The following is a 13,749-nucleotide window of genomic DNA, read 5'->3' on the forward strand; positions in this document are numbered from 1 at the left end:
GAACAGAACAATAATCAAAGACGTAGCCAAAGAAAATTTCTTTGAAATAAGTGAAGATCTGAGTTTGCAGAGTATGAATAACATGGTGGGCTTCAGGCAAAATCAATGATGAGACTTAAAATTAAGCACCAACTGATAATATTTTGAAAGACTGGAAAGTTCCTATAAGCATCAAGAGTTTTAAAAACACATCTCTGTCAAAACAAAACAAAACAAAAAAAAACAAAGCAAACAATTCTTAGACTTCAGCATCTTAATTTGAAACACTGTGATATATTGGTGAAGTTGATGAAAATCGTAATAATAATCCCAAATGACTGCAGTGGCAGCTAATATGTACTGCAAAATTGGATCCACCTGTCACTGTTCTTAGTGACAGAACTGGAGTCTGTCTTCCAAGTAATTTTTTCTCTAAGGAAGACCGACCCCAGTCCACCTTGAGGTGAATCAAAATCATGACTCAAGGATGGAGGGATTGATATACTAAAAGGGTTGGTCTTATGGACACACAAAATTTCTCTGGAATTGTCTTTCACTGTTCCCCTTCTCCAGTGACTCATTTTTCTTGTCTTTAAGAGTGTGTTCTCCTCTGGGATGCCCTCCTGGATATTACCTCAAGGCTCTCTGTTCTCTGGGCTCAATGGGTGTCTCAGCTCAGGGTCCCAAGAAACAAAACTTGAGACAAGGATTCTGGGCAAGTGACTGGAGGAATTCTGAGGAGGAGTAATGGTAGGACAAAGGTCAGGAAGCTAAGGATGGATGTAATATGGGCTGCAGACTAGATCAGTCTGATCCCAAAGGAGCTCTGGAGCACAAAGTGCACCACCTCACTCATCTCCCATTGAGGCAAGGGTGTCAGCTGTTTGTACCCTTGTGTCATTAATTGGGTAGAGGCTGCTCAAGGGGTGCAGGCATTGTTCCTCAGCCAAAGAGCATCCACGTGGCTGAGGAGTTACTCCGGGAAGAGTGTAATAGTTTCCTAGGGCTTCTGTATCAAGATACTACAAACTGGGTGGCTTAAAGCCACAGAAATTTATGGTCTCACAGTTCTAGAAGTGAGAAGTCTGAAATCGAGGTGCCAGAAGGGACATGCCCCCCCTCCCCCCACCTCCCTACCCCTACCAAAACCTCCAGGAAAGAATCCTTCCTTCCACTTTTAGCTTCTGGTGCTTGCTAAGAATCCTTGATCTTCCTTGGATTAGAGGTGTGTCTATCTGATTTCTCCCTCTGTCATCAGTGGCCTTCTCCCCTGTATGTCTGTGTGTCTATGTCCAAATGTCCCTCTTCTGATAAGGATTCCAATCACATACTAGATGAGCACCTACCCTACTCCAGTATGACATCATTTCAACTCAATAAATTACATCTGCAAAAATCCTCCTTATTTCCAAATATGGTCATGTTCTGAGGCTCTAGGAGAAACATGAATTTGGCAGGAGGGGGAAACAATCAATATTCAATCCAGTACAAGGGGCAATTGTGAGCCACTAGCAGCCATACTCATGGCAACTAGGGGATGGGTGCCGGCCAGGGGAAGGAGACATGGACTGTGCATATCAACAGTGTCCTCTGTAGTGGACAGGCCACTCAGTGCTCCCAGGCACAAATTCATCACAGAACTTGTACAGTTCATGACCACATGCTGGTGGATCTGTCTGAAGAACAAACACCAAGCCATCTCTACCTGTGTCCCTAGACCCTATCACAGGGCCTTCTCCACAGTGGGCTTCATCCTGGAGCCATAGCACCCCAGCAGTTCTTCCCTCCCCAATGTGTTTTTTTTTAATATTTTATTTATTTATTCATCAGCGACACAGAGAGAGGCAGAGACACAGGCAGAGGGAGAAGCAGGCTCCCCGTAGGGAGCCTGATGTGGGACCCGATCCTAGAACTCCAGGATCATGCCCTGGGCTGAAGGCAGACGCTCTACTGCTGAGCCACCCAGGGATCCCCCCCAGTGTGGTATTTAAGGAGATGAACCATCCGTGAACATTATTCTTCCCTTTTCTGCCATAGTATTTCTTAGAAATCTAAGCAACTTCTTTCTATGGCAGACCCACCTTTTGGCCGTATACAGCAGATTCTGGTGGCACCCAGACCATGTTCTCTAGACTTTCCTAGAGGTCACTTGTAGTTTCAGTGGATAATACTGCCATGCATTGATGACTTCCTACATCTCCCTGTCCAGTAGCTTTCTACAGCTGCCAGACTTCGATGGCAAGCCAGGATATTACCGCTCCCAGCTCCCAGTAACAATTCTCCCAGTGATGAAGGAGAGTTGATAGATAAACATCCCAGTTTCCTGGATCCTCGGTGGGACAATGGGCCTGTTTTATTTAGTCTTTCAAAGGATCTCTAGTGAGAGGCTGAGCATCAGATACCATCCCCCGGCCCGAAACTACCAGCTGTGGTTCACGTGCCCTTTAGAAGTCTTCCTTCCTTTCCTGCCTCACTTCGCCTTCCCTTTACCAGTGTTCTCTTCAAATTCCAAAAAAATTACTTGCAAACAGTTGTCTCAGAGTCTGCTTTTGGAGAAATCCAAAGTAAGATATTAGGAAAGTTAGGTAACTTCTCCTTGGCTCAGTTTCCTCATCTGAAAAATGGGGATGACAACACCTCCCTCATATGCGTTTGCCATTAGGATCACATGAGGTAGTAGAAGCAACAGTCTCAGGACAGCCCTAGTTCGTCACAAGTGTGCTGTGTTCCACTATTGTCTACATCTTCCCAACCAGCAGTTGGTGGGAAACCCAGCTGGTGCCCTTATTTTGTGCCCCTGCCCCCATCCAGAGACACAAGGATTCTATTAAATGCATTCCCTTTCCTGTGTCAGGATAAAAAGGGGCCACAGTGATGTCAGAGTATACTCCTGCCAATATTTTCACAAGCAAATACATTTAGGAGTATTACGGTCTACTTAACACAGTCATATTACAACCAATGCAGTCATTTAACAAAATGCATAATTCAGTAATGACCTAGCACCAGGCGAGATTTCATGATCTGTAACACTCTGTCTGCTCCTGGCTCCTCTTTCTTCCCCCAGCGCCTCGATAGTTTGGAGATTACTCTTTGCTGGGCCACTTCCCAGAATTAAGAACAAAGTAATCGTTCTAGAAGAGCCTCTCTTTCCTTGCCTGCTAATCAAGAGTCCTAAGAAAGTATTAATCGGGAGTCTCTTTCTCCGAGGGAGGGGCCCAGGAGAGCCAGGATTCTGGTCAGAATCAGAATCAGAGCACTGCAGAAACATCTGGTCCTGGAATAGCACAGGTCTGTGCACAGGCACCGTCTGCCTCTCCTGCCCCAACCCCATCCAGCAGGCAGGCTATAGAGAATTGAGTGGAAGGAACTCGGGCTCTGGCCAGTTTGAATCTCTGAGTTCCAGAGACATCCAATCAGTAACACGTGCAGGATGAACAGTGGACAAGGGCAAATGCTCTCTCAACCCCAGTGGACGAGGGCAAATGCAGGCTCTACCCCAGGATTTACCACATGCAGACTCCTTTACTCCTCCTATCACACCCTGAAGTAAGCACTATCATAGTATCCATTTTACAGACAAGGAAACCATCTGTAAACCTTAGTTATATACCTCTGGTCTTCTGGATCCAAGCCCACCCTGTTATAACTGGATCTGTGACTCTGGGACAGGGATTCTAGAAACTTTACCTCGGGTTCCCTTGCCAGCCTTGGCTCAGTCCTACCAGTGGAGGCTCTCTGCAGAGATCAGAAAGGTGGAAGAGGGAAGAAAATGCTGGGAAATCTCCCATCTGACCCTGCAGAAGCATTACCATCCATGGCCTCCCTTTTCAGAGGGCCCAGCATCACCCAGCAGGGTTTGTCCTCCACACTCCTATTCCCTTGGGTTACCACAGGTCCTGGGTGTGAGAGATGCTTCCTGCAATTCCTGGCTACCTTAGTGCCCCATGTGTGTTCTGGCAACCTCCCAACACTTGTGTAACTCCCTTCAATAAAACTCTCTGAAGTATCTACTCTCTGACCACCTATGGTGGTGGTCATTCCACCATTCCTTTGGGATTTCCTTCCTGGATCCTGACTGAGAGAAGAAGATCGTAGAATAATCTCAACTTCGCATGCGAGCAAACGAAGGCACAGAGGTTGAGAATCTTGTCCAAGATCATGCAGCTATGACCTGGTGGCTTTTGGACTTGGGATGCCTTGCTCTGGTCTGCGAGTCCCACCGATGCACCTAACTGGCCCATTGCTCCTAACACTGGGGTCAGCAGAAGGGAGGTGAGCAGATAAGAGCCAGGGAGGTAATTTTTTGTTGTTGTTGTTCAAGAACAAATACTGAGGGCTGATTCTATGCTCGGAAGATAGGGAGTCAAAGCCAATAACTGTCTCTACCCTGGAAGAACCAAAGAGGCCACAGCGAGTGAGAGAGACACAGGAATCGATAAGGGGCAAAATGCTGTGACAAGGCTGGACAGCAGCAGGCCAGGGTTCAGGGGACACAGAGAGGAGTGTGGTACACAGAAGAGTGGCCCTCAGAAGATGCCCACGCCCTAATCCCCCAGCTTTACATGGCAAAAACAACTCTGAAGACGTGACGAAGTCTTGAACGGACCGAATGTAATCAGAAGGACCCGTGTAAGTGAGAGAGGAAGGCAGAAGAATCAGAGCCAGAGAGGGGCTGAGAGATGCTGCACAGCTAGTTTTGAACACAGAGGAAGGGGCCAGCAGCAAGGAATACAAGTAGCCTCTACAAACTGCAGAAGGCAAGGGAACAGACTGTCCCCTGGAGCCCAAGGAAATGTAGCCCTGCTGCCCCACTGTAGACTGTTGACCTCCATATTTGTAAGATAATGAATTTTTATGTTTTAAGCCACTGAGTCTGTGGTAATTAGTTACAGCAGCCCTAGGGAAGTTCTTTGAGTAGGAAATCAGATGGAGGAAATGAGGGAAGACATCCTGGAGAAATCAGATCATGAAATCATAAAAGAAGAAGAGAGTCTAACCGGCATCTGGGGAGGAGGAGCCTTCAGACAGATGAGAAGAGCCTGTGTCATTCTAGAATGGCACAGCCCGCTGGAGCATAAGATTGGGGAGGGAGAAATGTAAAAGTCAACAGGGACCAGACAAGGAAAGGTCTTCTTGAGGAGTCAGGGCTTTGGCCTGAGACTTTGTAAGGAGTGGTGTGATATAGGCACCTGTTCTTTCTGGATTACTCCTGAATGTAGGGTGAAGAATGAAGCTGAAGGAGAGGCATCTGAGTCAGGGGATGTCATGTCCATCACTGAGAGGGAGATGACGGATGTCTGGACCAAGGTAATGGCCACGGGGCTGGAGAGGAAGAGGACTAGACTCAGGTTTAGGGCACAGGCCAGGACTTGATCACTGATTGGATCGAAGGCGCAGCAAAGGGACCAGTACAAGCACAAGATTAGGATCCAACAGGCCAGGTGAGTCCTGGGCACATGCACACCTGCAGAGCCCAGACTTCCACAATGCCTGCCTGGTGTAGATATGAAATATCCATCTCAGACCCCCTGCCCAGCATCCCAGGGCACTGTACTGGCTTCTGCACACAAGGCCCAGTACTCTGGACTCCATCTCTCGGCATTTTCATATTCATTTTCCCTTGTAATGGGCAGTCAGACAGAGAGTTTGGCCTATAACCTCTATCACTTATTTTTATGACTTTGGGCAATTTAATTAATTTCCCTGAACCTCAGTTTTTCCATGTATAAAACCAGAGTAATGGATCCTATCTCACTGGGTCCTTGTGAAGACCAAATGCAGATATCTATAGCATGACAGGCCTCAGATAAGTGTCAGTTATTCCCTCCTCCCACCCCTCACACCCTCCGGCTCTTGTCCCTCTCCCCATCCCATAGCCCCCTGCATTAAGGGTCATTCCACCATTCCTCAAGCCTCCCGTGATCTCCTCTCTGAGCATCTGGGGAGCACTAGGGCATCTGGGGCTCCTGTAGCACATGTAATGAAATCAATTTCAGCTCTAAGCATGAGGGAGCCGCTCATCTCCCACCAGGTCAGGCCACACAGCAAGGACCAGGGGGAGAACATAGCAGCCGTCTTGACAGAACACGTCTGAGAAAAGCAGGAGTAAAGGGAAAGGAGGTGCTGGGGAGGAAGGGAGGAGGGAGGCAGGGAAGATGCAATTCAGGGCAACCAGAGTCCAGGCAGCTCCATCAGTTGCTATGCTACCAACCGCAGTGAAAGAGCACAGGAAGGGAGCTGGGGCTTTAGAGATATTGTTATTTTGCAAATTTCTCTCCTCAGCATATCCGGGTATGGGGGGGGGGGGTGTTGAGGGCTGTGTCTCTAAGCTGCTCAAAAGGCCCAAGTGACTACAAATATCCAGTGCTGGAAAGTATCAGGAGAAGGTGTCCAGATGGATTAGGAAGCTTGCCCACAACAGCCTAAACAGTTTGTGCAGAGAGTTTAAGAGGTGAATGATGCCCCCTTTATATAAAGGAACTGAAAAAATGGCCTCTTCCACACACCCCCCCCCAGCCCCACCCATGGCTCCACCAGGGGCTGCCTCTGCAGTCTGCCAGCCAGCATGAAGACAGAGTTAGCATCAGGCCTACACTGCAGCCCACTGGGAAAGGACTTAGGAACAACAGAACACAGCAAGGTCCATGGGTCTCTGTCCTCTCATAGACCAGAGGCCACATTTCTGACTCAGACAGGTGGACACCAGGCTCTGAGAACAGGATGGGTGGCTTCATGTTGGCACCCACCACAGCCCACTGCAGCCAGGTACTTCTGTGGCAGGGAGAGAATATGAGGGAGAAGGCGGCATATTTCCTGGGTATCACATTTCAGACACTCTTCTAGATACCACTAGGTACCTTCATCATGTACATCTTAAGCACAGACAGAGGTTAACCCAAAAAGACACAGAGCAACCTCTGAGGGTATCGACAAAGTGACAGAATTTTTAGACAGAATGCCTTCCTGGGACAAAACTCTACTTGAAGATAGAAGGTAAAATAAGCTTGAGTTTTTACATGCATAAAAGGTTTCAAGGGAATACCATCTTTACACAAATTCTTTCACAGAATACAGAAGAGATACTTCCAAACTCATTTGACAAGCCTAGGATAACTGTCATGCCAAGACCTTACAAAGATATCACAAGAAAAGAAATTTCTAGGCCAATCTCTCTCATAAACAGAGAGATAAAAAGTCTACACAGTATATTAGCAAACCAAATCCAGTGATACATAAAATGAGTAATAGATCGTGACCACACTGGGTGTATTCCAGGACTGCAAGAACAGTTTAATATTAGAAAATTAACCAGTATAACTCATCATATTAACAGACTGAAAGATAAAAATCATTCAACAATCCCAGGAAATGCCAACGAAGCATTTGATGAAAGTCGGTATCTAACCATGCCACAACTTTTAACAAACTAAGAAGGGCAAATTCTTTAATCTGATAGCAAGAAACCAAAGCAGAGTCTAACATCACAATCAATACTTTCCCCCTAGTCTAGTTTTCCTGGATGCCTGAGCCACTGCAATGGGGCAAGAAAAAGGCCTAAAAAACACAAGGATTGGGAAGGAAGTAATAAAGCTCTCATTATTCATAGATGATACGATTATGTATGGAAAAAATCCCACAGAATCTCAAATTATGAAAATCAAAAACAAGTTTAACACACTTTCATATATTAAAGTCAATGTACTTTGCCATCCTGTACGTTATATTTCAATCAACAAAAAGGAAATAGCTTTAAATCATCCATTCGCACAATATGCATAGGCCTTTCTAACCCTGCTTCTACTTCTACCCTCTTCAGATCTATTCTCCACCTTGTAGCCCATATTACCCTGATCTTCCTAAAGTACCAACTACATTCCATCACGTGGCCTCAAACACCATGAGTGCCATGAGTGATAGGGCCCCTGCCTGCTTCTTCAGCTTCATCTCCTGCTACTGGTCTTCTCGTAGGCTCCAGGCACACAGATCTGTTTTCAAATATTCCTAACGTGTTGTGATCCTCTCTACCTCAGGGCCTCTGCCCATACTGTTTTCTCTTCTTCCTGTTCACCTAGTTCACTCTCCACAGCTCAGCTCAAACCTTTCTTCCTGACCTCCCTCCCCATGCTCTCAGACAGGATTCTTCAGAGCAGTTACATTTTGTGTGACTGCTCATGCCAGTCTTCCCCACTAGAATGTAATCACCACAAGGGCAGAGACCACTTATATATTTATCACTACCTTATTCACAGTACCTGCCTTGATCCTTGGTGCACAGTAAATACTTACTTCATAAGTATTTGTTGAATGAATGAGTCAACTCAAAAGTCAAAAGAAGAATCCTCTTCTGCTGTCAGGCAATCTGATTTTTTTTTTCATTAAAGCTTGGAGTGAAGAATATTTTGAGAGTAGAGAGGAGTCATAAGAATTGGTAGCTTGATATTATAGAAAACCCAGTAGTATAAGAAATCTTGAACAGAGCACTCTACCTCAGAAGAGGGGCTGCTCATCCCTGCCCAGAAAGGCCCCCTTGGTTCAGGTTGAGAACCCAGGTTGCCACTTTAAACATCAATATTAATTTTTTTATTAACTATTTTGGATAATTATAGACTTATACCAGCTCTAAGAAAAAATAGATCCTAAGTATCTTTTACTAAGCCTCCTCAATGATAGCTTCATGTGCAAGGGACATACATGCCTGGGTGGCTCAGTCAGTTAAGCATATGACTCTTGGTTTAGGCTCAGGTCATGATCTCAGGGTCATGAGATTAAACTTTCCATCAGGCTCCATGTTCAATGCGGAGCTTGCTTAAGATTCTTTTCCCTTCCCTCTCTGCCCCTCCCTGCCAACTTGCTTGCCTGTTTACCCACTCTCTCCCCGCCCCGTCCCTAAAGTAAATAAATAAATTAAAAAAAAAAAAAAACTATCATGCAAGGGTGAGGATCCTGTTGCTTCCAAATATCCTGCTCCCAGATATACCAAGGGTTGCAAAAGCATGCTAGGCAAAGAACTTGCATCAAGATCAGGACTGAAATACATTCATGTGGGTGATTTGGCTCGAGAAGTCCAACCATGGAGTCTGGCAAGATGGCTTCTCCCAAGAACATGCTGAAAGATGCACAGATGATAGTACAAATCCTGAAAAGATACGGGGTTTACAGAATATGAGCCAAGAGTTATAAATCAGATGTTGGAGTTTGCCTTCTGATATGTGACTACAATTTTAGATGATACAAAAATTTATTCAAGCCATGCTAAGAAAACTACTGCTGATGCAGATGACGTGCAACTGGTAATCCTGTGTTGTGCTGATCAGTCTTTTAAATCTCCTCCCCCAAAAGATTTTTTTTATTAGATACTGCAAGGCAATAATTGAGCCATATTCAGGCCCTAGATTACCACCTGATATATACTGTTTGCTCCAAACTATAGACTTAAGTTTTTACCAAAAAAGGCATCTACTTCTGTGGAAAGAATAATGGCTCTGTGGTTAAGTGTTGGCTCAGTTACTAGCAAGCCAAGTATTCCCACACTTGGCACACCAACCCCACAAACCATGTCTGTGTCACCTGAAGTAGGGACTCCAATGTCCCTCACAGGGCAAAGGTTTACAGTACAGATGCCTACCTCATAGTCCCCAGCTGTAAAAGCATCAATTCCTGCAATATTGCCATTCAGAATATTCTGATTAATCCATCATTAATTGGGTCCCAAAACAAGCTTATTACCACTAACATGGTGGTCATCACCAAATACTGCCAATGAAGCATCAGATGCATTAAAAAGAAAACAAGATGAAGATGATGATGAAGATGATGATGATGACAATGATGACTACGCTAATTTGTAATATAGCCCTGATGCTTATAACTTGTACACTCAGTCTTGAACCCACCAAACTGAAAATATATATATATGCTAGGTGTTTACACATTATGTCATAAAAAACTTAAATGATATTTAATAAGTAAATACAGTGATCTTTTCCAATTGAGATGTTGGATTTTTTTAATAGGATTAGCAATGGTTTTTCATCAGTCTTTAAGTATAAAAAATAAAGTCACTCATCAAAAAAAAATCTATCATGCAATATCACAACCAAGATGTTGACACCGATTAAGTCAAGACATGGCACATTTCCACCACTACAGGGAGCCCTCATGTTGTTCCTTTATAACCATACCCATCTCCCTCCTCACTCTCCCCACCCCATCCTCAACCCCAGGGAATCAGGAGTCCATTCTCCATTTCTAAAATTTTGACATTTAAAAACTAAATAAATAAATAATAAAATAAAATAATAAAATAAAATAAAATAAAATAAAATAAAATAAAATAAAATAAAATAAAATTTTGACATTTAAAAAATGACAATAATATCTGAGGACTGGCTTCTTTCACTCAGTATAATTCCCTGAAAATACAACTAGGTGGTGGCACAAAGCCTTAATCCATTTTTTATTGCTGAGTAGGATTCTATGGTACGAGGTACCATGGTATAACCATTCTATTCACGTGGTAAGGAAACATCTAGGCTGTTTCAGTTTTTAGCTACTACAAAACAAAGCTTCTATGGACAACTGCGGTTATACAGATTTTGTGTAACTAAGAGTTTTCCTCTCTCTGGAATAAATGTCCAGGAGTGCAACTGCTAGATCCTGCGGAATATGGAGCTGCTAAACTGCATTCCAGAGGGCCATACTATCTTATAATTCCCACCATCAATGAATGAGTGATCGGAGTTCTCTGCATCCTCACTAAAACTTGGTGTTATCATTTTGTTTTAGCCATTCTGGTATGTAGTGACACCTCATTGTGGTTTTAAATTTGCACTCCCCTAATGACTACTGGTATTAAACATCCTTTCGTGTATTTATCTGCCATCTGTATATCCTCTTCAATGAAATGTCTGCTCATAACTTTTACCTATTTTCTAATTGAATTACTGTTGTTTGTTTGGTTGGTTTTGTTGTTGTTTTTCTGCTATTGAGTGTTGAGTTTTAAGAACTCTTTATATACTCTAGATACTAGTCCTTTGTCACATATGTGGTTATGAATATTTGTTCCCACTCTATAGCCTGTCTTTTCATTCTCTTCACATGAGCTTTCACAGAGCAAAAGTTTTAATTTTGACAAGGTTCAATTCATCCATTTTCCTAGTTATAAATCATGCCTTCTGTGTTAAGTCTGTGTGCATTTTTTTTTTTTACTTTTTACTATACTCAAATTCATCAGTACTCACAAATCAGTTCAGGTTCCTGAAAAAAATCGTGTTCAATCAAACATTCAGTTGGCAAACATATAACTCTATTTGGTTCTATTTCCTGCTATAGAGCATTTTTCAGTAACACAGAAATGCTGAAAAATATGTCTGTTTTGTTTTGCAAGTTTTAGTGGCACTCTTCATTTATTTTTTAGAAGCATAATACTTTTAAAATTATGTTTTCAATCAGGATGATGGATAGTTGCTTAAAAATGGGAAATAGGAAGCATATGCTCCAAACTATTAAAAAGATGTAAGACAGTAAAATTCAGAACCTACAACCTGAGAGGCATGTATCCAACCCGACACTGTCCTTCAGAATCTCTTCAGTGGACTTGACAGGGAAGAAGATGGCAGTGTTACCTCAAATTCAATCAGTGGTTCATTATTAAGCAGCTGTCAATCTGGAACACGTAAGATATACTCATATTTAACATGAGACTTTTTTTTTATTATAGAGCTGCAAAGAGCAAAAACTTGGTATCTAGTATGCCAAAAGATCTTGAACCATATCTGCAAACGACCATCACTTTTTGGTGATGTTTGAAGACCCCCAATTACAATGGATAGTCTCTAAAACAGCCCCTAATGCTTCACTCTTCTGGTATTCTGTGCTCTTGTGTGACCCTGACTCCTTGAAAGTAGGCTAGAAGATAAAATCTTAAAAAAAAAAAAAAAAAAAAGAAGAAGAAGAAGAAGAAGGGCAGCCTGGGTGGCTCAGAGGTTAAGCACCACCTTCAGTCCAGGGTGTGATCCTGGAGGCCTGGGATCAAGTCCCACATCAGGCTCCCTGCATGGAGATGGAGCCTGCTTCTCCCTCTGCCTGTGTATCTGCCTCTCTCTCTCTCTCTCTCTCTCTCTGTGTCGCTCATGAATAAATAAAATCAAGAAGGAAGGAAGGAAGGAAGGAAGGAAGGAAGGAAGGAAGGAAGGAAGGAAGAGAAAGAAAGAAAGAAAGAAAGGAAGGAAGGAAGGAAGGAAGGAAGGAAGGAAGGAAGGAAGGAAGGAAGGAAGAAAGAAAGAAAGAAAGAAAGAAAGAAAGAAAGAAAGAAAGAAAGAAAGAAAGAAAAAAGAAAGAAAGAAAGAAAGAAAGAAAGAAAGAAAGAAAGAAAGAAAGAAAGAAAGAAGAAAGAAAGAAAAGAACTCTTGTTAACTTCTAACAAAAGGAAGATAGCAAAAGTGACATGATGCTATTACATGAGATTAGGTCACAGAAACACTGCCACCTTTCTTGCCCTCTACCTCTCTCCCTGTGCACGTCGGCACTCCCTCCTCCCCTTCTCTTCCTCCTTTCCCTCCCCTCCCTCTTCCCCTCTCTCTCCTTCCCATCTCCCCACTCTCTCCTCTTTTACTCCTTCTCTTTCCCTTTCCTTCCTGCCTCTTCTCTCCTCTTCCTTCCTCCCTCCCTCCCCCCTCCCCTATCTATCCTGTTGTGAGTTGTCTTATGGAGAGCCACAGATTCTCAAAGAAATGATATCTTCAGCCAACAGCTAGTGATGCTCTGAGGCCAATAGCCATGGGAGTCATTTTTTAAGAGGATCTTCTGAAAGCTGCTAACAGCCATGTAAGTGTGCGAACTTGGGAGCAGATCTTCCTGTGGACTAGACTCAGCCTCTGAAAGCCTCCAAGCCAGAATCACCCCATCACGCAGCACCATGATCTCTAACCCATGTCTTCAAGACAATAAATCCTTGCTGGTTTAAGATACCACATTTGGGGGTAAGATGTGACTAATACACTATACATACATATTCCATAAATAATTTTAAAAGGTGGAGGAAGGTATGCCTGGGTGGTTCAGCGGGTGTCTGCCTTGGGCTCAGGGCGTGATCCTGGAGTCCCAGGATCGAGTCCCACATAGGGCTCTCTATGGAGAGCCTGCTTCTCCCTCTGCCTGTGTCTCTGCCTCTGTGTCTCTCCTGAATAAATAAATAAAATCTTTATATGGAAGAATATTAGATGTGACTAAACATGAAAGTCTTGGCTACAAGTAATATAAAGAGGCACAATCAAATGCACACACACACAATGCTGAAAGCTTCCTTCAAGATCGGTTTCAGAATCACCTTTGAAATTAAAGCACACAAACCAGGAGAAGACTGAGGAAAGCTTGGTGGAAACTATCTGAGATAAAAATAAAAGGAGGCAGCCTATTTTAACTGCAGAATGCCCTCAAAGGAGACATTTTAATGCACTTAAAGACATGTTCGAATACTTAGTAAGCCCCGTGCTTTTTATTTTGCAGTGGTAAGCAAATAAGGGAATTAACATCTGGCCATTTTGTATATTTAGTCCATATATTATATGACAGCGATACCTACACAAAGGCATTAGTTTGGAATTACTTTAAAAAAGATACCTGGTGAAGAAACTGTCAACAAACTATCGATGGATGTTTGCATAGATGGGACTCAGCATAACACAGATACGACCACAGGGCAGGACAGAGGGGTCTCCACCAAAGAATCATGAATTCAAATGTTCTAGCACATACATTATCATTTAC

General features: G+C 43.4%; 1 protein-coding gene and 1 pseudogene across 13 annotated transcripts in view; one reads left to right on the forward strand and one right to left on the reverse strand.

The window, feature by feature from the left end:
• Positions 1-13,749, reverse strand: part of PTPRT (protein tyrosine phosphatase receptor type T) — a 1,037,422-nt gene that overhangs the window by 599,642 nt on the left and 424,031 nt on the right. The window lies entirely within an intron of this gene.
• On the forward strand, positions 9,053-9,830 carry LOC144298838 (transcription initiation factor TFIID subunit 9-like; annotated as a pseudogene).

This window comes from Canis aureus, chromosome 26 (assembly GCF_053574225.1).
Source record: "Canis aureus isolate CA01 chromosome 26, VMU_Caureus_v.1.0, whole genome shotgun sequence".
Classification (NCBI taxonomy): domain Eukaryota; kingdom Metazoa; phylum Chordata; class Mammalia; order Carnivora; family Canidae; genus Canis; species Canis aureus.